The sequence below is a fragment of the Callithrix jacchus genome, chromosome 8 (assembly GCF_049354715.1).
Source record: "Callithrix jacchus isolate 240 chromosome 8, calJac240_pri, whole genome shotgun sequence".
Classification (NCBI taxonomy): domain Eukaryota; kingdom Metazoa; phylum Chordata; class Mammalia; order Primates; family Cebidae; genus Callithrix; species Callithrix jacchus.
Window position 1 is genome coordinate 9,914,985 of NC_133509.1, and position 23,354 is coordinate 9,938,338.

At 44.6% G+C, this 23,354-nt stretch overlaps 1 long non-coding RNA gene across 3 annotated transcripts in view; it reads right to left on the reverse strand.

Moving 5' to 3' along the window:
- Positions 1-23,354, reverse strand: part of LOC118145070 (uncharacterized) — a 39,378-nt gene that overhangs the window by 14,217 nt on the left and 1,807 nt on the right. Inside the window, exons 2-3 of one of the 3 annotated variants that reach the window (XR_013520693.1) lie at positions 22,514-22,585; positions 15,329-15,423 (exon numbers count right to left, since the gene is read on the reverse strand). This is a non-coding gene — a long non-coding RNA (uncharacterized LOC118145070). Of the gene's footprint in view, positions 1-15,328; positions 15,424-15,942; positions 16,075-22,513; positions 22,586-23,354 lie in introns of those variants that run through there. The other 2 variants (XR_004730229.3, XR_013520694.1) reach the window with 2 other exon arrangements.

Sequence of the window (23,354 nt, forward strand, 5' to 3'; positions counted from 1 at the left end):
TAGAAATTAACATGCTTTGCACATGAAACACTACTTTCTGGGCAGAATTCCAGCCTTTAACTATATGATAAGATTGTCTTGGGTACCTCTGGTTTCTTTACATGCTTTCAAATGGAAGCGTATATTTTCGATCTTGAAACACTTGAAATATTTTTTCATCAGTTTCCCAAAAGACATGAAAGCCTTACCTTGACTGAGGAAGTGTAAAGTGGGTACACAGAAGAGCCTGGCCCTGAGGCAGCCCAGCCCTGCCCCATCTTTGGTCAAGTGATGAGTGGGACACTGGCCATATCACTTACAAACACTAGGGGAAAAACCACATCATAGTCATAACAAGGTTCTTTCTAGGTGGTAGATTGTGAGTAACTTTACTTGCCTTTTAAAATATTTTTTAATGTTTTGAAACATCCCTTGAATAATTTTAAGTGTTCACCATGGAAGAGGAACGGCACCAGATGGCTTCATAGATGTTGTTTTATTTAATCCTCATCATAAACCCACATGATAGGTAATATTATCACCCATTTACAAACAAAGTAACTTGTGCAAATCCCACAGTTCTAATGAGCCTGACTTCCAATCTGTCTGACTTCAAAGCTCATGCTAATTTGTACTTTCTCTGGCTCAACCGGTGTCCTCCTCTATTAAATGGGTGTAATATTTGCATCTCAAAATATGGTGAGAGGATGGAATAAAATGGTAGGTATGAAAGTCCACTGCAAATGACAAAGCCCTCAACAAAGAATAATAATAATGGGTAACGTACACGTAGTGTGTGTCTGGTACTATGCGCTTCCAACGGCTTTGTGGATACCACGTTCCTTTAATCATCTCAGTGATCCTGTGAGGCAGGTGGCCATTAACCCCATTTTACAGAAAGGATATTGAAGAACAGAGAAGCTAAGTAACATGCCAGGGTCACACCACCACACATTATACCAGTTATTCAGTTGGGAGCCTTTCAATTATAAATGACTCCCAAGTCACCTGCTTTCCCAACTCCTTTCCCAGGGATACACTGCACCTTACTAGGTGGAGATAAGGTAGTCCACCTGGCTCAGCAGGAGGTCAGAGACCAGAGGTCAGGCATTAGGTTCAGGGCTCCATGATATGCATGGATCTTGCCGAGGACTGCCCGGGGCAGCCACGTACTCTAAGGACACTGCTGCCACCTGCTGTTCATACATTCTCCATCCTATGGCTTCTCCCCAACACCTACATGCATGAGCCTTTCAAGCGCATTACTGTCTTTCCTAGACCCATTCTGCAGTCTGGGTAAAAGAATTTACACTTTCATTCGATTTCAAATGCAGGAAGGGTAAACCCTTAGAAATGGGAGAGCTTGAATAAGGGAGCTGAGACACAGTTCTGAGCAATGTGACCTCGGGGCAAGGCCCTTAGCCTCTTTAAGTCTGTTTCCTCATTTGTAAAATGAAGACACCATAATAATATATGCTTCATGGAATTGTTTTTAAGATAAAATAAGATTTGTTTCCCATCTACAAATTACTTTCCTATCAAAAATAAATGTTAAATATGTAAAGGGCAAGGCAGGCTGAGACACAATTAAACAACCTAAAATCATCTCTGTTTACCATGATCATTTTTAACAAATCTTTAACAATTTTTTTTTTTTTTTTCTTGAGATGGAGTCTTGCTCTGTCGCCAAGGCTGGGGTGCAGTGGCACTGTCTTGGCTCACTGCAGCCTCTGCCTCCCTGGTTCAAGCAATTCTCCTGCCCGGCTTCTGAGTAGCTGGGACTACAGTTGTGCACCACCCCTCCTGGCTAATTTTTGTATTTTTAGTAGAGATGGGGTTTCATCATGTTGGCCAGGATGGTCTCAATCACCTGACCTCATTATCCGCCTGCCTCGGCCTCCCGAAATGCTGGGATTACAGACGTTAGCCACCGTGCCCGGCCACATTTATTTCTTAATAAGGCATCTTGATTTACATTTTGCTACTGATTTAGAGCTTATCAAAGTTAATTCTGTCATTATATTTGCATTTTATTGGGTATCTGAACCAGAATGTGAAATAGGGAAAAGGTTATCTGATTTTTTTTTATGAAAAAAGCTTTTTTTTTTTTTTTGAGACGGAGTTTCGCTCTTGTTACCCAGGCTGGAGTGCAATGGCACGATCTCGGCTCACCGCAACCTCCGCCTCCTGGGTTCAGGCAATTCTCCTGCCTCAGCCTCCTGAGTAGCTGGGATTACAGGCACGCGCCACCGTGCCCAGCTAATTTTTTGTATTTTTAGTAGAGACGGGGTTTCACCATGTTGACCAGGATGGTCTCGATCTCTTGACCTCGTGATCCACCCGCCTCGGCTTCCCAAAATGCTGGGATTACAGGCTTGAGCCACCGCGCCTGGCCGAAAAAAGCTTTTATTATTAAAATGGTCCCTTCCATCTGAGATTCTCAGAATATTCCCAAGATTCTGGTTCACAAGTTTCCCATCACTTCTTTCAGGCAAATGGGCAACCTAAAACTGAGGAAATCAGAGTGGGCTTTTCCCGCTTAAGTTCCCTTGGGAACTGACACAAATAGCAAAGCTAAGAGGCCTGGCTCCCTCTGTGCAGCTATGAACATCACACCAGATTCTGTTTGCCTGAAAACTCCTTCTGACTGAGCCTAGATGCCAGTTGTTAGATGATAGTCAATTTGCATGTTGCCAATCTAATATTCTTGGATCCTTAACTTATGTTGCTGGTTTAGAAGTTCAGTAAAACTGAAACTGCCTATGGTAAGTTCTAGCAAGAATGTGTAAACTAGTCCAGTAGTACCCACTCTGCTGCATACCATAGGCCTGGATGTGATGGTTGAGGGGGCGGGTCTACCTGCTCTCACCCTCTAAAGGAGAGGTTGAGTACCAGCTCACTCTCCTACCTCCTTTGTACAGACAAAAGAATAAATGAAGATACTATCTGCTACCTGGATTTATCTTTCTGGTGCCAAAACTTTTCCCTTTAAACAAGCAGCCCTTGGAAATTATCTTTCCTTTGTGGAAATAAAAATAGCATTTTAAAATATATAGCATTTTATACCTACTAAATTAGTAAAATTTTATAATAAATTGCTCAATGCTGGAATGTTAGCAATGAAATTAAATGTGTTAATGGCATTGAAATTTGTGGGATTCTTTTGGAAAGCCATAGAAATATATTTGCAAGAACTCGAAAGAGTTTTCACTCTTTGAGCTAATAATTCTATCCTGGAGATTTTAGTTTTCAACAAAGGCAAAAAAGCTATGTTTAAGAAGCCAATTGTTGTAGCGTTATTTTTATTTTTTGAGACAGTGTTTCACTCTTGTTGCCTAGGCTGGAGTGCAGTGGCACAATCTTGGCTCCTGCAACCTCCGCCTCCTGGGTTCAAACAATTCTCCTGCCTCAGTCTCCCAAATAGCTGGGATTACAGACATGTGCCACCACACACAGCTAATTTTGTATTTTTTTTTTTTTTGAGACGGAGTTTTCGCTCTTGTTACCCAGGCTGGAGTGCAATGGCGCGATCTCGGCTCACCGCAACCTCCGCCTCCTGGGTTCAGGCAATTCTCCTGCCTCAGCCTCCTGAGTAACTGGGATTACAGGCATGCGCCACCATGCCCAGGTAATTTTTTGTATTTTTTGTAGAGATGGGGTTTCACCATGTTGGTCAGGCTGCTCTTGAACTCCTGACCTCAGGTGATCCACCCACCTTGGCCTCCCAAAGTGCTGGGATTACAGATGTGAGCCACCGTGCCTGGCCCGTTTGTGGTGGCATTATTAATAGTAGAAAAAGAAAAACCTGAAGACAACCCACATCCTGACCCAAAGGAAATCAAGATTAATTCAGTTCATGGGATATTATTTCACCATTAAAATGGTAAACACGGAGGCTACATAGAAATGCGGATGCCTATCAAGGTATAATCACAAAAGAAGAAAAAAGAAATGCGGAGAAATGCTTATGTGGAAAAAGAGCAGAATACCAAAATGTAGTTAAAGCCCTCTTAAGTTTAAGTGCTTACGGATGCCAACTAGGCTGCAACGGGCAAAAACACACACCTGTGTTAAGATGGTAGGAATATGGGTGATTTCTCTTTTTTTATTTCTAAATTCTCTTAATGTGTTTACATTATAAAAAGAAAACTGGCCTTTCAGGATATAGATATTCTAAGTTAACCTAGTTACTCTACAGAGTACCTCTTTCTCCAATGGGCGGGGAGGGGGTAGCCATGATCTATTTGGAAAGGCCAATGATTTCTCATTCTATCATAATAAATTCCAAAATAAATTCACCAAGCACTACAATGATCAAATAGGATATATTGCAATTAGAAGAAGCAAGGCAGAAAAATATTCTCTGTTAAAGAATCCGTGTTCCTAAATCTTCGCCGCCTAGGATGGAGTGCAGGGGCGCAGTCTCAGCTCACTATGACTCTGCCTCCCAGGCTCAAGCAAATTTCGTGCCTCAGTCTCCTGAGTAGCTGGGATTACAGGCACCTGCCACCACACCTGGCTAATTCTTGTATTTCTAGCAGAGACGGGGTTCCGCCATGTTGGTCTTGAACTCCTGGCCTCAAGTAATCCACCCACCTCGGCTTCCCAAAGTTCTGGGATTCCAGGCATGAGCCACCGCGTCCAACCCATGATTTTTAAAATATGTTCACATCTTTTATCAAGTTTGAGTTTCCCAACGCTGCATGGCAGGCAGAGCATTTTACACATGGGGACACTGAGGCTTAGTCATGAGGAAACTCTCAGTGACTGTTGGCATATCAACTCTGAGATACATGGATCACGAAGAAAACACTGACTGACTTTTTAAGGGCAGAAAGGAATGTTTTGTGAGGTATAAATGGTTAATGTGCCTGGGGATGCCTATGCAATGACCTGTTGAAGAGCCTAATAGTGACATGGTGAGGCCAGAGTGTGGGATAACTGCAGGAAGATGACTCAGGACCTTGGTACCCAGGCATCTATGAGAGGTAGGCAGGGGGGTGGATGCAGTATCTGATGGAGATTTGGGGTGGAAGAACTAAGGGTGGACCTAGACTTAGATTTTTGGTCCCTTAGTGATCAAGAAAGCTCAGAGGAAAACTTTCAAACTTAGACCTCAGCATAGAAATAAAGGCAACAACTCTTGAGGTGGTTTCTAAGGAAAAACTTAGAACTATCAAGTAGCCACACATTGATAACAACCATCATACTTCCAGCCACCCTGTTCCTCACATGGCTGTGGGCACCTATACTCAAGCCAGCAAGTTCAGGCTTCTCATGCTGGGATCTGCAGACTCACCCCCAGACGCCTGTGGACTTCAGATCTGTCTTTCCATTTGATTACTATTTAAAAATCAGATTCACGCTTGCAGGTTCTGGGACCTCTGGCCAGCCACTGAATACCACAACATGGTTTCACAGCCTACACTGGCACTGTGTTTAGATGGGATTAGAGCCAAATAGTGTTATTTGAATTGTCACAGGCTAGAGGGAGAAAGAATAGAGGTGGACTTACTGTGTAAACAAGTAGAGACCAAAGGACGTCACAAAGCATTGTATGCAGAAGGTTTTCCTAGTCAGTCAAATGGAAAACTGGTGAATATGCAGAGTTGCCACACAGTCCATGTGGTACAGGCATAGAACTCTCTCAAGAAAAAAACAAAAACAAAAAAAGGTGGGCAGCATGTCCCTCTGCCAAAGAATAATCTTTGTGGTCTCAGAACCCCTTTCTACTCTGACAAATTACTAAGAATCCCAAGAACTTTTGTTTATATGAGTTATAGCTATCAATGTTTATATATTAGAAATTAAAACTGGGAGGTTTATTTACAAATTTCTTTCTTTTTTTTTTTGAGACGGAGTCTCATTCTGTCACTCAGGCTGCAGTGCAATGTCGTGGTCTTGGCTCACTGCAACCTCTGCCTCCCAGGTTCAAGTGATTCTCCTGCCTCAGCCTCCCAAGTAGCTGAGACTACAGGCACATGCTACCACACCTGGCTAATTTTTGCATTTTAAGTAGAGACAGGGTTTCACTACGTTGGCCAGGCTGGTCTCAAACTCCTGATCTTATGATCCACCCGCCTCAGCCTCCCAAAGTGCTGGGATTACAGGCATGACCCACCGTTCCCAGCCTACAAATTCATTTACAAATGACAATAATAAGCCCATTGTTAAAATAAATAACACTTTCAGTAAAAATGTTTTCCAAGACAGAAAACTTTAGTGAAAAGAGTGAAATTATTTTACATTTTTGCAAATCCATTTAATGTTTGCATTAAACAGAAGATTCTCTGCTTATCTATTCCACTCATTTTGACATATTGTTTTGGTTGGCATATATGAAGAAAATATGACCTCACATTTATGTATAGTTGGAAAAGGGAAGAGTATGTCATTACACTTTTCAGATAATGGTGGATGTGCTTCTTTGATACTGCACTGTAATTCAACAAATGGCAGTCTCTTTCTTTCTTTTTTTTTTTTTTTTGAGACAAAGTTTCACTTTTGTCACCCAGGCTAGAGTGCAATGGCACTATCTCAGCACACTGCAACCTCTGCCTCCTGTGTTCAAGTGATTCTCCTCCCTCAGCCACCCAAGTAGCTGGGATTACGGACGCATGCCACCATGCCCGGCTAATTTTTGTGTTTTTAGTAGAGATGGGTTTCACCATGTTGGCTAGGATGGTCTCGAACTCCTGACCTAAGCTCATCTACCCACCTTGGCCTCCCAAAGAGCTGGGATTACAGGCATGAGCCACTGCGCCTGGCTGAATAGTAGTTTCTTAAACATTAATTCCAAGGTAGAATCTGGAACCATGTCACTGAACTTTTCAAATTTAATTACATTAAAATTTGTTGGAAAGAGGTCCTGACGTTTGTGTAATGGAGTGTGTGTTGTTTGCTGAGAAGTGATGGCAAGGAACACTGAGCCATCGCCAGGCAGGAAACTGCTAGAATAAGCAAGCAGTATGCACCGGTCATGCACTAGTTAAACCGCTCCCAAAACACAGGATATCTGACCTTGTCACCACTGCTGACTCGCAAAGAGTGTTTTTTTAAGCTAATTTCTGTCTTAGTAGTGAACAGGCACTATCTGCCTGTTTAGTCTATCTTTATTCCTTGAAGAAACACTGAGCACCTGCTTATTAACAATAATCACTTGTTCACAAAGAATAAACACATGGGTCAGAGTCTGCTCTGGGCTGTCAGCTGGGAAATGCTGGTCGTCCCCTGACGTCCCACTTTGATCCCACTTTTGCGCTTTATCTTTGTTTCTGTTTCTTAATTCCTTCAGCGCCACCTGGATTGGGGTCTCTATGACCAAGCTGGTCTCAGCAAAAACTCACTGGTTCATCTTGCATTTTACTCTACTTTTTAATCTATTTTACTTTATTTTGAGACAGGATCTCACTCTGTCATCCAGGCTGGAGTGCAGTGGCATGATTACGGCTCACTGCAACCTCAACCTCCCTGGTTCAAGAAACTCCACCATCCTCCCACCTCAGCCTCCTGAGTAGCTGGGACTACAGGCTCAAGCCACCATCAAGCAAAAGAGCCATTTAAAATGCAAGATGAGACCAGGAGCAGTGGCTCAGACCTGTAATCCTAGCACTTTCAGAGGTTGAGACAGGTGGATTGCTTGAGGCTAGGAGTTAGAGACCAGTCTGACCAACGTGGTGAAACCTCATCTCTACAAAAAAATACAAAAATTAGCCGGGCCTGGTGGCTGGAATACAATGACTGCCACTTCCGTTTGGTGCCACTGTCTTGATTTGCGTGAAAGTGACAGCAGCTTTACCCACCATTTCTTTAGAATCATCAAAACTAATGTTAGCACCATGAAAAAGGCAAAAAATGTCTTAGTATTATTATTAGAATCGTTCTGAACACACAGATCCTTTGAAAGCTTCTCCACGACCCCTGGGGAGGTCTCGTGGACCAGACTGGAGAGCCATTGAACTGGGGGAATGTACTCACTTGGAATCACTGTTGATTAAAGTTTTCAGCTTGTTGGATTTTGCCTCAAAGAGATACAAATTATTTTTGCCCAGTAGAAAAAATAACTCCAAAGTTTATAATTTATTGCCCTGTAAAACATTAACACATTTTATATCTAATCTAGCAATTATACCGGAACATACCTTTATTAAATTACTTACAAATATCTAGCTTCTCACTTTGGGAGGCCGAGGTGGGCAGATTGCCTGAGCTCAGGAGTTCAAGACCAGCCTGGCCAACATGGCAAAACCCCATCTCTACTGAAAAAAAATGCAAAAATTAGCCAGGCATGGTGGCAGGTGCCTGTATTCCCAGCTACTCAGGAGACTCAGACGGGAGAATTGCCTGAACCCGGTAGGCAAAAGTTCAGTGGGCCAAGATCACGCCACTGCACTCCAGCTTGGGCGACAGAGCCAGAATCTGCCTCAAAAAAAAAAAAAAAAAAAAAATTAGCCAGAAATAGCTTGAGCCTGGGAGGTGGAGGTTGCAGTTGAGCTGAGAGCACACCACTGCACTCCAGCCTGGGCAACAGAGCAAGACTCCGTCTCAAAAATACATATATACATATATACATTTATATAGATATATATTATAGATTTTGTTATGTGTATTATAGATATCTATCTATCCACATATCTATTATACATATATATGTTAAGATAGATAGATAAATAGATAGATAGACGGATAGATATAGATGATAGATAGATAGATAGATAGATAGATAGATAGATAGATAGATAGATAGATAGCTATCCGCCGGCCATGGCCTCCCAAAATGCTGGGATTGCAGATCCCACCACACCTGTCCCACATTCTGTAATTTAATCCACACAGATCCCGGTGAGGAAGATATTAGTATCTAGGGCAGGACTAGGGTGAGGGGAGTAAGAGGCCCAGGGTACAAAATTAAGGAGGTACACACACACACACACACACACACACATTAAGGAGGCAGTCCCTGTCAGAGCCATGCTGAGGAAAATGTGCCTCCAGAAAGGTAACTTGGCAACAAAGTGGTTAGCAACAGGGATGGGGTCCACCCTGGGGTCAGCCTGTGGTAGCCAAAGTGGATGCGCTGAAGTGAAGGGGACCACAGGCTTCCTTCCTATGCGTTCTCCCCCCCTGACCCCCATCCAGATGGTGCAGGCCTCTGAGAGACTGCCCAGCCTGTTCTAGAAAGTTACTAAAATCTAACTTCTCCTTCACAGGAGTGCCCTCCTGAGAGAGCCACACTTTACACTTCTTGAAAGTCTTACAGTAAGGGCCTCTTAAGATTTTCTCAGACAGTCCACTTCTGACAACTTAGGAAGAAAAAGCCTCTTAGGACAAAAACGGGAAGTTACAGTCTTTCAGCGAGAAGCTAAACCTTCGGTCTCATACCGTGGAGGATGCTTTGGAGGCCATCACTATCACTGGGATGAGTCTTCAGACCTGTATTTGGGATCCTCTTCACCTAAAGGGTAAAATGGCTCTGGGAATAAGTAGCTTCTGCCTTTCCTGAAGATAGACAGAGGGGCTGAGTGAGCATTGAATCCAGAGTGAAAGCCAGCACCTTAGAACTTGGGGGGCTTTCTCTGGGAATCCCTGAGGCATTTTCATGAATAACCAACTCAAAGGCAAGAAAGGCCTTAGAAGGGAACAATTAAAGTCTGTTTGGATAACTGTTTTCAGAGCCCCAGGCTAGAATCTAGCAGAAAGCCTCCCCTCAATGCCTGCCCAAGGAAAGGAAGCTGAGCAGAGAAGTGAGTTACTGAGAAGGAATGTGCAAATAAAAAGATGATCTCTTCACTCAGGAAGCTGAGGCGGGAAGATCACTTGAGCCTAGGAGTTCTAGGCCAGCCTGGGCAATATAGCAAGACCCCCGTCTCCACCACACAAAAAAGTAAAGAAATATAAAATGATCTTTGTGTTCTTTTCCAACTCTGAGAATTAATGATATCTCTAGAAACATGCTACGGACTTAATTATGTCCTCCCAAATTCCTGTGTTAAAATGCATATATTATTCTCAGGGTGACTAGTATCAGGAGATAAGGTCAAATGAGTCCCTCAGGGTGAACCCCTGTATGATGGGATTAGAGTTCTTGTAAGAAAAGACACAGGGACCACTCTGGTTTGCACAGAAAATCCTCTCCCCTCTGTTTTCTCCTCCTCCGTCTCCCTGCCTCTGCCATACGAGGATACAGCGAGGCTGTGTGCAAGCCTGGAAGAGAGCCCTCATGGAAGCGGACCACGCTGACACCCTCGTCTCAGACTTCAAGCCTCCAGAACCGTGAAAAGATAAATTTCTATTCTTTAAGCCACCCAAGTCTGTGGTATTTTGTTATGGCAGCCCAAGATGATGAATAGCAAATACTGGAGCAGCCTTTACTGCCCACACTTTATTCAGCTGGCTTCCAATGCCTGCGCCTGATTTACGCTGTCCTCACTAATCTTGCCTCCATGTCCCTTTAATCCTTGCCATGTAAATTCTCAAGTCACCCAAGAAAATGGGTGATAATTTTTGCTGTCTTTTTTTTTTTTTTAGACAGATTCTTGCTCTGTCACCAGGCGCCAGGCTGGAGTGCAGTGGCCCAATCTCAGCTCACTGCAATCTCCGCCTCCTGGGTTCAAGCAATTCACCTGCCTCAGCCTCCCGAGTAGCTGGGACTACAGGCATGCGCCACCATGCCCAGCTAATTTTTGCATTTTTTAGTAGAGATGGGGTTTCTCCATGTTGGCCAGGATGGTCTCGATCTCTTGACCTCGTGATACGCCCGCCTCAGCCTCCCAAAGTGCTGGGATTATAGGCATGAGCCCCCACGCCCGGCCTACTTTGCTGTTTCAAATAATGGATTCTTTGGATGACAGAATCCACAGCTACATGGTTGTATATGAATCACTTAATCTTTCTTTCTTTTCTTTTTTTTTTTAAATAGAGATGGGGTCTTGCTGTGCTGCCCAGGCCGGTCTTAAACTCCTGGCCTCAAGTGATCCTCCCACCTCGGTCTCCCAAAGCGCTCAGAATACAGACCTGAGCCACCACTCTCGGCCTGAATCACACTTAACCTTTCTGGGCATTCATATTTGTGACTGCAAAATGGGGGTAGTGCTAGTTCCTACTTCCCAAACTGCTGATGAGAATCTAAATATCTTTTTTTTTCTTTTTTCAGAGACAGAGTTTCGTACTTGTTGCCCAAGCTGGAGTGCAGTGGTGCGATCTCAGCTCACCACAACCTCCACCTCCAGGGTTCAAGTGTTTCTCCTGCCTCAGCCTCCCCAGTAGCTGGGATCCACAACCCCCAGTGGGAGGTGCAGTCACCAAGCCAGCCAGAGTCAGGATCTGGTTCCTAGAGGCCGGAATTGAAGGAAGCCAGAGATGAGAGAGCCAGAAGGTAACTGAGTGTCCATATTCTTCAATAGCACAGTTCAGTGCTAAGATAGGGCATGAGGACCAGCCAGCGTCTTAGCTGGGGACGAAAGACCAGCCAGTGTCTTAGCCGGGGACGAAAGAAAGTATGTGCTGGGCAAGTGTGGCACGTGACAGAGTAGAACTGAAGTGGCAGTTGCTTGCCTTTAGGCCAGCAGGTAAGATTGGGGTGACTCACATATCTGACAGTAATGAACAAAATCATTACCATGACATCGTCTTTTTTTTTTTGAGACAGTCTTGCTCTGTTGCCCAGGCTGGAGTGTAGTGGTGCAATCTTGGCTCACTGCAACCTCTGCCTCCTAGATCCAAGTGATTCTTGTGCCTCAGCTTCCCAAGTAGATGGGATTACAGGTGTGTGCCACCACGCCGGACTGGATTTTTGTATTTTTAGTAGAGATGAGGTTTCGCCATATTAGCCAGGTCTTGAACTCCCAACCTCAGGTGATCTGGTGGCCTCAGCCTCCGAAAGTGCTAATATTTTTTTTAACACCCCCACCCCCTCAACCCCATCCATCATGCAAAATGCAACCAAGGTGGAGAATTCTAAACGTTAATTATGACATCAGAGGTGTGGTTGGGGTCACCACACAGGCATATGTGGAGCTCCACAGTGAGGCACAGGGGCCTTCCTTAGAAGTGCATTGGGTATTAACAGTGATTAAGCATTAATTTGCTTTCCTCATTCTTTCCCCTTCTCCTAATGTGTAATTGAACAAAAGTAATGGTGTATTTGGAGCACACTAGCCAGGCTCCCTGTCCAAGAGCCTTCAGCCTCATCCTTAAGTATACACTTCTCTCCCCTACTGTGTGCTGGGAAGCCAGGTTTCTAGCCTTTAGGTAGCAGAATCTGACTGAATGTTCCAAAGGGGTCCACTCACTTTAACAAGCACCTTTTTTTTTGAGATAGGGTCTTGCTTGTTGCCCACACTGGAGTGCAGTAGCAGGATCTCAGCTCTCTGTAACCTCCACCTTCCAGGTTCAAGCAATTCTCATGCCTCAGCCACCAAGTAGCTGGGATTACAGGCATATGACACCACACCCAGCTACTTTTTGTATTTTTAGTAGAGATGGGGTTTTGCCATGTTGGCCAGGCTGGTCTCAAACTCCTGGCCTCAAGTGATCCACCTGCCTCGGCCTCCCAAAGTGCTCGATTACTGGCGTGAACCACCACCACCAGTCACAGGTGACTTTAATTAAACATCCAAGTGATGCCACCAGGATACTTAGGCCTAGAGACTGAAATGTGAAATCTTGAAAATTCTTTCTCAAAAAAATCATGTTGTGGCCAGGCACAGTGGCTCACGCCTGTAATCCCAGAACTTTAGGAGGCCAAGGCGGGGTATCACTTGAGGTCAGGAGTTCAAGACCAACCTGGCCAACATGGTGAAACCCTGTCTCTACTAAAAATACAAAAAGTAGTTGGGTGAGGTGGCGCGTGCCTGTGATCCCAGCTACTAAGGAGGCTGAGGCATGAGAATCACTTGAACCCAGAAGGCAGAAGTTGCAGTGAGCTAAGATTGTGCCACTGCACTCCAGCCTGGGAAATAAAGTGAGACTCTGTCTCAAAAAAAAGAAAGAAAGAAAGAGAGAGGGGTGGGGAGGGGGAGAGAGAGAGAGAGAGAGAGAGAGAGAGAGAGAGAGAGAGAGAGAGAAAGAGAGAAAGAGAAAGAGGAAAGAAAGAAAGAGGAAAGAAAGAAAGAAAGAAAGAAAGAAAGAAAGAAAGAAAGAAAAAGAAGGAAAGAAGGAAAGAAAGAAAAGAAAAGATTAAAAAACAATGTTGGGAAAAAATGTTCCTGCAGATTCTTATACCAGAGAATCTGTTCTAACTGAAAGGGGAAAAAGGGCAAGGATTCCAAGACACGCCTGTTAGAGATTTCCAGCCTGCAGCAATGAGGCAGAGATTGTTCTGGATTCTGTTGACTTTTGCACCCAGAGTTATTTGGTTTGACAGACTGCCAAGTCCTGAAGTTCAAACGACTGTCACAAGTGGGGCAAGGGGCCAGCATTCTTGGGGTTGGATTCCCAGAATTCTCCAAATATAAGTCTCCAAAAGTGAGCCTCTCATTCTAAGGTCGGCCCCTTCATGATGGTGGTTTGGTTTTAGAGATAGTCCCTCTCCCCGCTGCAAAGAATGTTAGGGGGAGTCTGATGATAAAAGCATCAACCATGGTGGCCACCTACGTACTTGAACTTAGATATGTAAACTTCTCCCGGAAGCCACCAGCACAGTCATGTCTGAGGCTCAAAGGGAGGGAGCGACCCCCTCACACTGAAGGCAGCTGTTTTCATTAGACCTGTTACAAAATACACACGGAGCTAGCATTTCCTCCTTTCAAAAATGTTTCATTGCAGACCAGGCACAGTGGCTCATGCCTGTAATCCCAGCACTTTGGGAGGCCGAGGTGGGCAGATCACCCGAGGTTGGAAGTTTGAGACCAGCCTGACCAACATGGAGAAACCCTGTCTACTAAAAATATGAAATTAGTTGGGCATGATGGCGTGCTCCTGTAATCCCAGCTACTCCGGAGGCGAGGCAGGAGAATCACTTGAACCCAGGAGGCGGAGGTTGCTGTGAGCCAAGATTGTGCCATTGCACTCCAGCATGGGCAACAAGAGCAAAATGCCATCTCAAAAAAAATAAAAAGTTTCATTGCAAATGAGGTGCACTGGCTCAGGCCTGTAATCCCAGCATTTTGGGAGGCTGAGGAGGGGGGATCACTTGAGGTCGGGAGTTCAAGACCAGCCCGGCCAACATGGTGAAACTCTGCCTCTACTAAAAATACAAAAATTAGCTGGGCATGGTGGTACATGCCTGTAGTCCCAGCTACTTGGGAGGCAGAGGTTGCAGTGAGCCAAGATCACACCACTGCACTCCAGCCTGGGCAACAGAGAGAGACACTGTCTCAAGAAAAAAAAAAAAAAAAGTTTCATTGCAGTTAAATGTAAACATCAGGCGAGTTAATGGTAACTTACAGATGCTATGAAGCTTGGTTTCATCTTCAACACTTTCCACTCTCTTGCCTCATATTCAAACTGTCACCATCTCCTGATAGATTTTTACTTCCAAACTACCTCTGAGAAGCCAACCACTCCTCTTCTTCTCTATTCCTACCATCCCAGCCAGGTCGCCTTCATGTGTCACCTCTGTTACTGAAAGAACCTCCTAACTGCTCCCCCTACACCAATTCTGTCTTCTCACTCCCCATAAAAGCTGTTCACCATGCTACAGGAAGATGGTTTCAGGACACCTGATGCTGTCCCCACCCTCTCCTTGCTGAAAATCTTTGCTCTTAGGCTAAAACTCAAACCCTCGCCTTGGCCTCTGCCTGCCTCTGCAACTGCCTCTTGACCTTTTCTCCCCATTTGTCTGTCCCTGCTTGCAGCCGCCACAGTCACCTCCCAGCTTCCCCACTTCTCCCTGTCACCTATCTGATGATCACAGTTCAAATGGCACTTCCATAAAGAAGTTTCCCTTGAGGACCCCCAATCTGGGGCAGGTCTCTGTTTTAAATTTTCATTAACCATGCTTCTTTGGTAAGCACAATTAATCTTCATTTGTAATTACACGTGTGAATGTGATGATTTGATAAAAATTCATTTTCTCTACTAGCCTCTAGGCTCTCTGAGCCTTACCCAGAGCCTGGTGCATAAACATTCTTGCAGAATACTTAGAGAATGATTTTCATAAAGACAGATATTGCCTAACACAGAAAATTGAGAGAGTTTTTTTTAAAAAAGGTAGACATGAAGAGGGTATTTAAATTTTCAGACAAGTTTACTCATAAAACTCAACACATAATGGATGAGATTATTCTACACAGAATCCAGAAAGGAAAGTCCTAACAAATTGTCAAAAAGACAAGGGAAGGGCAGAGCAGACTTTGGAACCTGGGGTGTGTGGCCATAAGTCAGAGAGGTAGGGAGAGAAGGGCAGAGAGCTGTGAGGTCCTGGGTAAGACTGGCTCAAATGCTGTGAGGTCCTGGGTAAGACTAGCTCAAATGCTGTCGCTGGGAACTGGTTTGTAACACGATCTGTCAGAGAGGTTAATGGGCAACGATTAACGAGAACCCCGGATGAGACAGGTCCCATCGAGCAACCCTAAAAGATGAGTTATAACTGTGTCAGAGATGGAGAGTTGGGAGTAAGTAGAGCAGTACCTGACAATCAGCACTGGAGTCCACCTGTCAAAAGTCTACAGTGTCTGCAAGAAGGGAAGCCCGAGTGTCAGAAGTTTCCACCCCTTATTGATTGGATGTCAGACTGGGGCCCAGCTGATTCGCGGCCAGGCGATGACCTACCTGTCCATGGAGATGGTACATACCCCTACTCTGGTTTCAGGTTTATCAGCAGCCTCTACTCATAGGCTGGTTTAACTATGATTTTGCTGTGGGAATTAAAAAAAAAAACACTGAGCAAAGGAGACAGGCTGACTAATGGTTCCCTTAAAATGTCCATGTCTTCACCCCTGGAACCTGTGAATATGTTACTTTATGGGCAAAAGGAACCTTGTGGATGTGATTAAACGAAGAACCTTGTAATAAGGAGATTCTCCGGGATCATCCAGCTGCACCAAATGTCACAAGAAGGAGCCACGGTCCAGGGGTCAGAGAGGCTGGAAGCTGCTATGCTGCTGGCTTTGACGGCAGATGAAGGGGCTAAGGAATGAGGGTGGTCTCTAGAATCTGGAAAAGGCAATGAAATTGATTCTCCCCTAGAGCTTTCAGAAGGAACGCAGCCCTGCCCACACCTTCATTTTAGACCAATGAAACTGATTTCAGATTTCTGACTGCCAGAACGATAAGATAATACATATGTATTGTTTGAAGCCACTGAGTTTGTGGTCCTTTGTTACATCATCAACAGAAAACTAATATACTAACAAGCATAAGTATCTGGTCAACAGATGAGTGCCCGGATCATTTATGAGTCTCCGGAGAGTCTGGTGGCTGTTATTCAGTCCCCTGAGCCAGATCACTGCCAGGGGGTGGCCAGATCAAGTTTCTGGATCCAGTGAGCTGAGTTCCTGTATGGCTGACCTCCACCTCTCTAAGCTCCTTCCACCCTGGGAAGCCTGGCCTAGCCTGAGAAACTGCTGGCTCTTCCTCATGAAAACCACACCGACTGGTCACTGATCACGCATGATGTGTGGGATGTTAGGTGAGCTCTTGGGAACAGAGCATAGACGTTGGTACCAGGGAGGCCTGGTTCATATCCCCTTTCTATTTCACTTACAAGTTGTGTGATTATGAATGAGTTACTTAACTTCCTTCAACCTGTGAAATGGAGGTGACCCCTCCCCAACATATAGTTCTGTAAGGATTGATACAGATAATATGTACCTAATCTCAGACATAGGGTCAGGCCTAGGGTAGGCTTCCAATCAAGGTTGCTCCTTCCTGCACACCCCCGTGTCACCATGCTCATCTCTTTCAGCTACTTCCTCTTTTGTGTTATAAGCCCCATGGTGGTCCTGTGTTCCATTAGCCTCCGAGCTACAAGTCAGTGACTTTACCCATCATAGTCCCAGTGGCCTGCTGTCTTCGTTGGGGCTTCCCCACAGTAGAACCTGAGACAAGGATTCCAGTTCAGATAGTTTGTGGGAAATGATCCCAGGAGTCTGCAGGAGAATTGCTTGAACATGGGAGGCAGTTTGCAGTGAGCCAGGATCGTGCCACTCTCGTCCAGCCTGGGCGACAGAGCAAGATTCCAACTCAAAAAAAAAAAAAAAAAAAGAATCCTTTCTCACATTCCCAGGAGGTAAATCTGTCTGGGGCTCATTGTGACTAAGGCTGCAGGATCGTTTACCTGGCTGAAAGGCCCTCTTTGGGATCCCTTCTGCTGCACAATTTACTCATCAGTGTAGTGCAGACGCCCTCAGGCCCTATGGCTAGTGCAGGAGAACACAGACCCCTGGAGTGACATATGGACAGGTATTGCAGACTCTGCCGATCTGGAGGGACAGGAGGTAGAGGGGTCTGCAGGATTGGCTCCACTTCCCATGTGCTAAAAATTCCCTGATGACCGTGAGAAGTTGCTCACCGCAACTTCTGCCTCCTGGATTCAAGCTATTTTCATCATGAAAATCGCTTAAGTAGCTGGGACTCCAGGCATGCACCATCATGCCGGCTACATTGTGTATTTTTAGTAGAGACGGGGTTTTGCCATATTGGCCAAGCTGGTCTCGAACTCCTGGCCTCAAGCCATCTGCCTACTTGGGCCTTTCAAAGTGCTGGGATTACAAGTATTATTTCCCCTGCGGCCAGCTCCTTTAAGACTTTTTACACTGGCAATCATGTCATCTGCAAATGACAGTTTTCTCTCTTTCTTTTTGATCTGTATGCTTTTAATTTTCTTTCTTGACTTACTGCATTCTCTATCATTTCTAGCACCTTGTTGAATAAGAATGACGAGAGGGGACATACTTGCCTCGTATGTCTTCCCCATTAAACATAATGTTAGCAGTAGACTTTTTGGAGATATTCTTAACCAAGTTGAAGACGTTTTTCTCTATTCCTATTTTTCTGAGGGTTTTATCGGTCATGAATGTGTTTTGCCTAATGACTGATATGTCTGCATAAGTTGATATGATCACGTGATTGTTCTTTTTTAGCTTGTTAATAGTATACACTATATGAAATATAATAGGACAGGACTTGTGGCTAGAAGAGCATTCCTTCTATAAAGAAATAGCAGCAGAAGGAGATAATGTACTGGATGGTCAGTCCTCAGCCTCATGTCTCACCACGACTTTTTTTTTTTTTTTTTTGATAGTCTAACTGTTGCCTAGGCTGGAATGCAATGGTGCAATCTCAGCTCACTGCAACCTCTGCCTCCCAGGTCCAAGTGATTCTCCTGCTTCAGCCTCCGTAGTAGCTGGTACTACAGATGTATGCCACCATGCCTGGCTAAGTTTTGTATTTTTAGTAGAGATGGAGTTTCACCATGCTGCCCAGGCTGGTCTTGAACTCCTTACCTCGGGTGATCTGCCTGCTTCGGCCTCCCAAAGTTCTGGGATTATGGGCATAAGTCACCGCACCATGACTATCTTTTAATTCCTTGCATGAAAATGCCTCTTCCCACCACAGGGGCTTAGCATTTGCTAATTCCTCTGCATGGAACACTTCCTTTCTCTTTCTGCCCATACTTAACCAGGGTAATTCCTGTTTATCCTCAAAGTCTTAGATGTAATTTCATTTCATTAGGAAAGTCTTCCTTGATCTTCCAGACCAAATCACATCTCATATTACAACCTCTCAACACACTATTCACTTCTCCTTCCCAGCACTCATTACAACTGGGATTTTATATTTAATCGTGCCTTTCTGTGTATCATGACTATCTTACACTATAGACTGCAAGTTCCAGGAGGGCTGGGACTATATTCTGAGTTGTTGGAGAAAAGTTTCCACTGGTGTAACAGTGGTTTCTGTCTGAGGTCCAGTCCCACTCGGTATTTTGCTTTCTTTTTCTGAGACAGGGTCTCAGTCTGTCACCCAGGCTGGAGTTTATTGGCATGATCACAGCTCACTGCAGCCTCGACCTCCCAGGCTCAAACAATCCTCCACCTCAGCCTCCTAAGTAGCTGGTAGTCACAGGCCACCATGCCCAGCTAATTTTTAAAAAATTTTCTGTGGAAAATAGGTCTCAGTATGTTTCCAGGGCTGGTCTCAAACTCCTTCCTGGGCTGAAGCAATTCTTCCACCTTGGCCTCCCAAATTCCCGGGATTACAGGTATGAGCCACCATGCCCAGCCTATAGTTTAACTTTAAAACAAGGATGATTAGTCCCTCCCCAAAACTAACCCGCAAGGAGATAAGGTGGGTATACACATAAGTAACAATGTTATGTTAAAAATTTATAGGAGCATTGTGACTTGACAAGGACAAAGAAGCTTACCCTCACTGCCACCCAGATGTCTGTGGTCATTGGTCACTTTTTGACCTAAACCTCTTCCCATTTCCCCCCACCCAACATAAAAGGAGCCCAAAATCCACATTTATTTAAGATGGTTCTTTAGGACAGTAGTCTGCCATCTTGGTTTGCTGGCTCCCCAGAAATAAAGTCGTCTTCCCTGCTCCAATCCCCATCTCTTGACTGATGGGCTGTTGTGTGGTGAGCAGTACAAGCTTTGGACTCAGTTACGGCAGTCCACCAAAATTGCAGCCGCCAGCTTCAGAAGAGATGCTCTTAAAGGTCTCTCATGATCTTTTATTTCCACCAATTCTGATAAGTGCTTTTCCATTTGCGTATGGTTTTGTTTCATTTATTCCTATTTTTGTTTCACAATTCCTTTTTGTGAATCACATCCATTTCTCTTCTTAAGGATTCTTTGAAATACATATATTTCTTTTATTTTCTATCACCCATCTTTTTCTTAGGCAGGGAAAGCCCTCTTTTCCTGTATATTCTTCTACTGGTTTTATTTTGTTTGGGGCAATTTCATGTTTTGGTTGTCGATGTTATTGTCAGTGTTTTTTAGAAAAGTTTTAAAAATATGTTTTGGAAATTTGGTTTGCAGATTTATTTTTAGTGGAAAGTTTATTTCTTTCTCCCTTTTCCTCTCTTTTTGTCTGTCTTCCCATTCTTTTCCATGTGGAGTGGTTTACCTCTCTTCTCTCCTGTCTCTGTGGCTCCCACCCTAAAGCCAGCTCCAATGCTGGGGCTCTGGGCTCCTGCCCTAGAGCTCTCGTAAAGATCCTGCCAACAAGTCTGCAGGCTGCTTGGTCAGGCTGCCTTCTGGCACTTGGCTTGCTGGAGAACATTTATTTTCTCTTACCTTCTGAGTAAAGAAAATAACTTTAATCTGAAGAATGCAAGTCCTTTCAAATTATCAGGCCCAGAGAGACATTAAAAAGAGATGGTGGCTGGGTACTGTGGCTCGCACCTGTAATCCCAGCACTTTGGAAGGTTGACAGGGGAGGGTCGCTTAAGCCCAGGAGTTTGAGACCAACCTGGGCAACATGGCAAAACCCTATCTCTACAGAAAATACAAAATTAGTCACGTGTGGTGGTGCATGCCTGTGGTCCTAGCTACTCAGGAGGCTGAAGTGAAAGGATCACCTGAACCTGGGAGGCTGAGGCTGCAACGAGTGATAATCGCACCACTGCGCTCCAGCCAGGGCAACAGTGAGACCCTGTCTCCCAAAAAAGAAAAAAAAATGCGATGGCTGGCAATCATGTCCTGCCCCTCCTCCCCAGGAACTTATGTATTCATCTCTTGAAACTGCTTGCTGTTGCCACAAGTAGTCATAAATTAACCTAATAATGTGGCACCAGTTGCTAGAACCCATACTCCACTGCTTAACAATATACAGCCAGTCCAGGCGCGGTGGCTCACGCCTGTAATCCCAGCACTTTGGGAGGCCGAGGTGGGTGGATCATGGGGTCAAGAGATCGAGACCATCCTGGTCAACATGGTGAAACCCCGTCTCTACTAAAAATACAAAAAATTAGCTGGGCATGGTGGCGCATGCCTGTAATCCCACCTACTCAGGAGGCTGAGGCAGGAGAATTGCCTGAACCCAGGAGGTGGAGGTTGCGGTGAGCTGAGATCGCGCCATTGCACTCCAGCCTGGGTAACAAGAGCGAAACTCCGTCTCAAAAAAAAAAAGCAATGTATAGCCAATCACTGTTATTTCCGTAAACCAATGGGGATTCCTGACAAACAAATTTGTATTGGCCCATTCCCTGTCCTGCTTTACTTGCCTTTTAAAACCTGCTTGTAACAAAAGCCTAAGGCGGAGTTTATTCTAAATTTACTTGGGCCTCAGTCTTCAAGGCAGCTGTCCTCACTTTGGCTGAAGAAAACCCTTTAAATTATATTTTGTGCCTCAGCCTCTTCCTTTTAGGCCAACACTTCCCGGAAGCCATACTTCAAGTGGCCTCTCTATACCTGCTTCTCAACTGAAAGTCCGCCACGACATTGGCTTTTGCCCTGTACATGGCAAACCCAGGGCTCTGTTTCTTTTTTTATTTTTTAATCCAAGGAGAGGTACAGAAGAGTGCAAAAAACACGTATGTGAAACCAGTTCAATTGTCCCATAGACTATGTTTATGGGTTATTTTGAATAAACGTAGAAATTGACCTGCCCAGTCTTAAAACTTGGCAAACTTACATTTGTCTTATCTGAGTTCCCTTTAGAGGAAACCAACCATCAGGCCTCCCAGATAGTATCAAGAAACTGAAACTTACCAGATCAGCACATCAGGACAATGAGACACCAGATCCCTCACCTGTCATGCTTGCCTAAACCAGTGGTCCCCAGCCTTTTTGGCACCAGGGACCAGTTTCATAGAAGAACATTTTTCCATGGGGTGTGGGGTTGGGGGCTGATGAGTATGGTTTCGGGATGAAACTGCTCCACTTCAGATCATCAGGCATTAGTTAGATTCTTGTAAGCAGCATGCAAGCTAGATCCCTCGTGCACCATACACAATAGGGTTCGAGCTCCTGACTGATCTGACAGGAGATGGCGCTCAAGCAGTAATGCTCCCTCACCTGCCACTCACCTCCTGTTGTATGACCCAGTTCCTAACTGGTCCATGGCCCAGGGATTGGGGACCCCTGGCCTAACCACCCACCCACTTCCTGTTGAACAATTCTTCTTCCTTATCCCTCCCTATTTCCTGTTTCCCCAGACATAGTTACATTTCTTCCTTGCCATATAAACCCCTAATTTTAGTTAGTTGAGGAGATGGAGTTGAGACCAATCTCCCTTTTCCCTGGCTGCAGCACCTGAAAAAGCTTTTTCCCTGGCAATTCTCATTGCTTTGGTGATTGGCTTTCTGTGTGGCGAGCAATGGAACCTAGATTAAACCCTTGGTGTTTCAGTAACATATGCACAATTTAAATAAAATTACATACTGTTTAAAGTGGGTACTCGTAACTGTCACTGACTTTGTCGTTTACATTTTTCTCTATATTTTTCTCTCTGTCATGTTCTTGGAGTAGTGGTGATCCCCACCATGTGAACCTCTAATGCTATGTTAATAGAGTACATCTGTCCACTATAACTACAGTTTCAGTGAGTAGCCCCAGAAGCTTTACTTATTTAGCCCCACTATCTTCTCACTAGGTGTGTATACCATTATTGCCTTTTCCTCCTATTAAATAATTATTACCTCAGTATGTTTACAGCTTTTTCTCTTGATGGTTTGTCAGTTCAAGTCTGTGAGCTCTCTTCTTTATTCTACCTGCAAGAAAAGACAGGGCCATTTTATATATGGAGCCCCTTATATTGCCCCAATGCGGAAAGTCTAAAGCCTACAAGCTTCCAACGATCGTGTGTGTGTGTGTGTGTGTATGGATGCTAAAATATAAAAATTGCAAAACTGATAAATGTTTAAGTAACTTCTAAATTAACATATCAATTTCATTACATGTTAAACTAGGATTTTTTTTTTTTTTTTTTTTTTTTGAGATGGAGTTTCGCTCTTGTTATCCAGGCTGGAGTGCAATAGCACAATCTCGGCTCACTGCAACCTCCGCCTCCTGGGTTCAGGCAATTCTCCTGCCTCAGCCTCCCGAGTAGTTGGGATTACAGGCACGCGCCACCATGCCCAGCTAATTTTTTGTATTTTTAATAGAGACGAGGTTTCACCATGTTGACCAGGATGGTCTCGATCTCTTGACCTAGTGATCCCCCCGCCTCGGCCTCCCAAAGTGCTGGGATTACAGGCGTGAGCCACCGAGCCCAGCCTAAACTAGGATTTTTATACACATTTTACATTTTGTAGCAATTTGAGATTGGGTTTTTTTTTTGTTTTGTTTTTTGTTTTGCGACGGAGTTTCGCTCTTGTTACCCAGGCTGGAGCGCAATGGCGCGATCTCGGCTCACCGCAACCTCCGCCTCCTGGGTTCAGGCAATTCTCCAGCCTCAGCCTCCTGTGTAGCTGGGACTTCAGGCGCGCACCACCATGCCCAGCTAATTTTTTGTATTTTTAGTAGAGACGGGGTTTCACC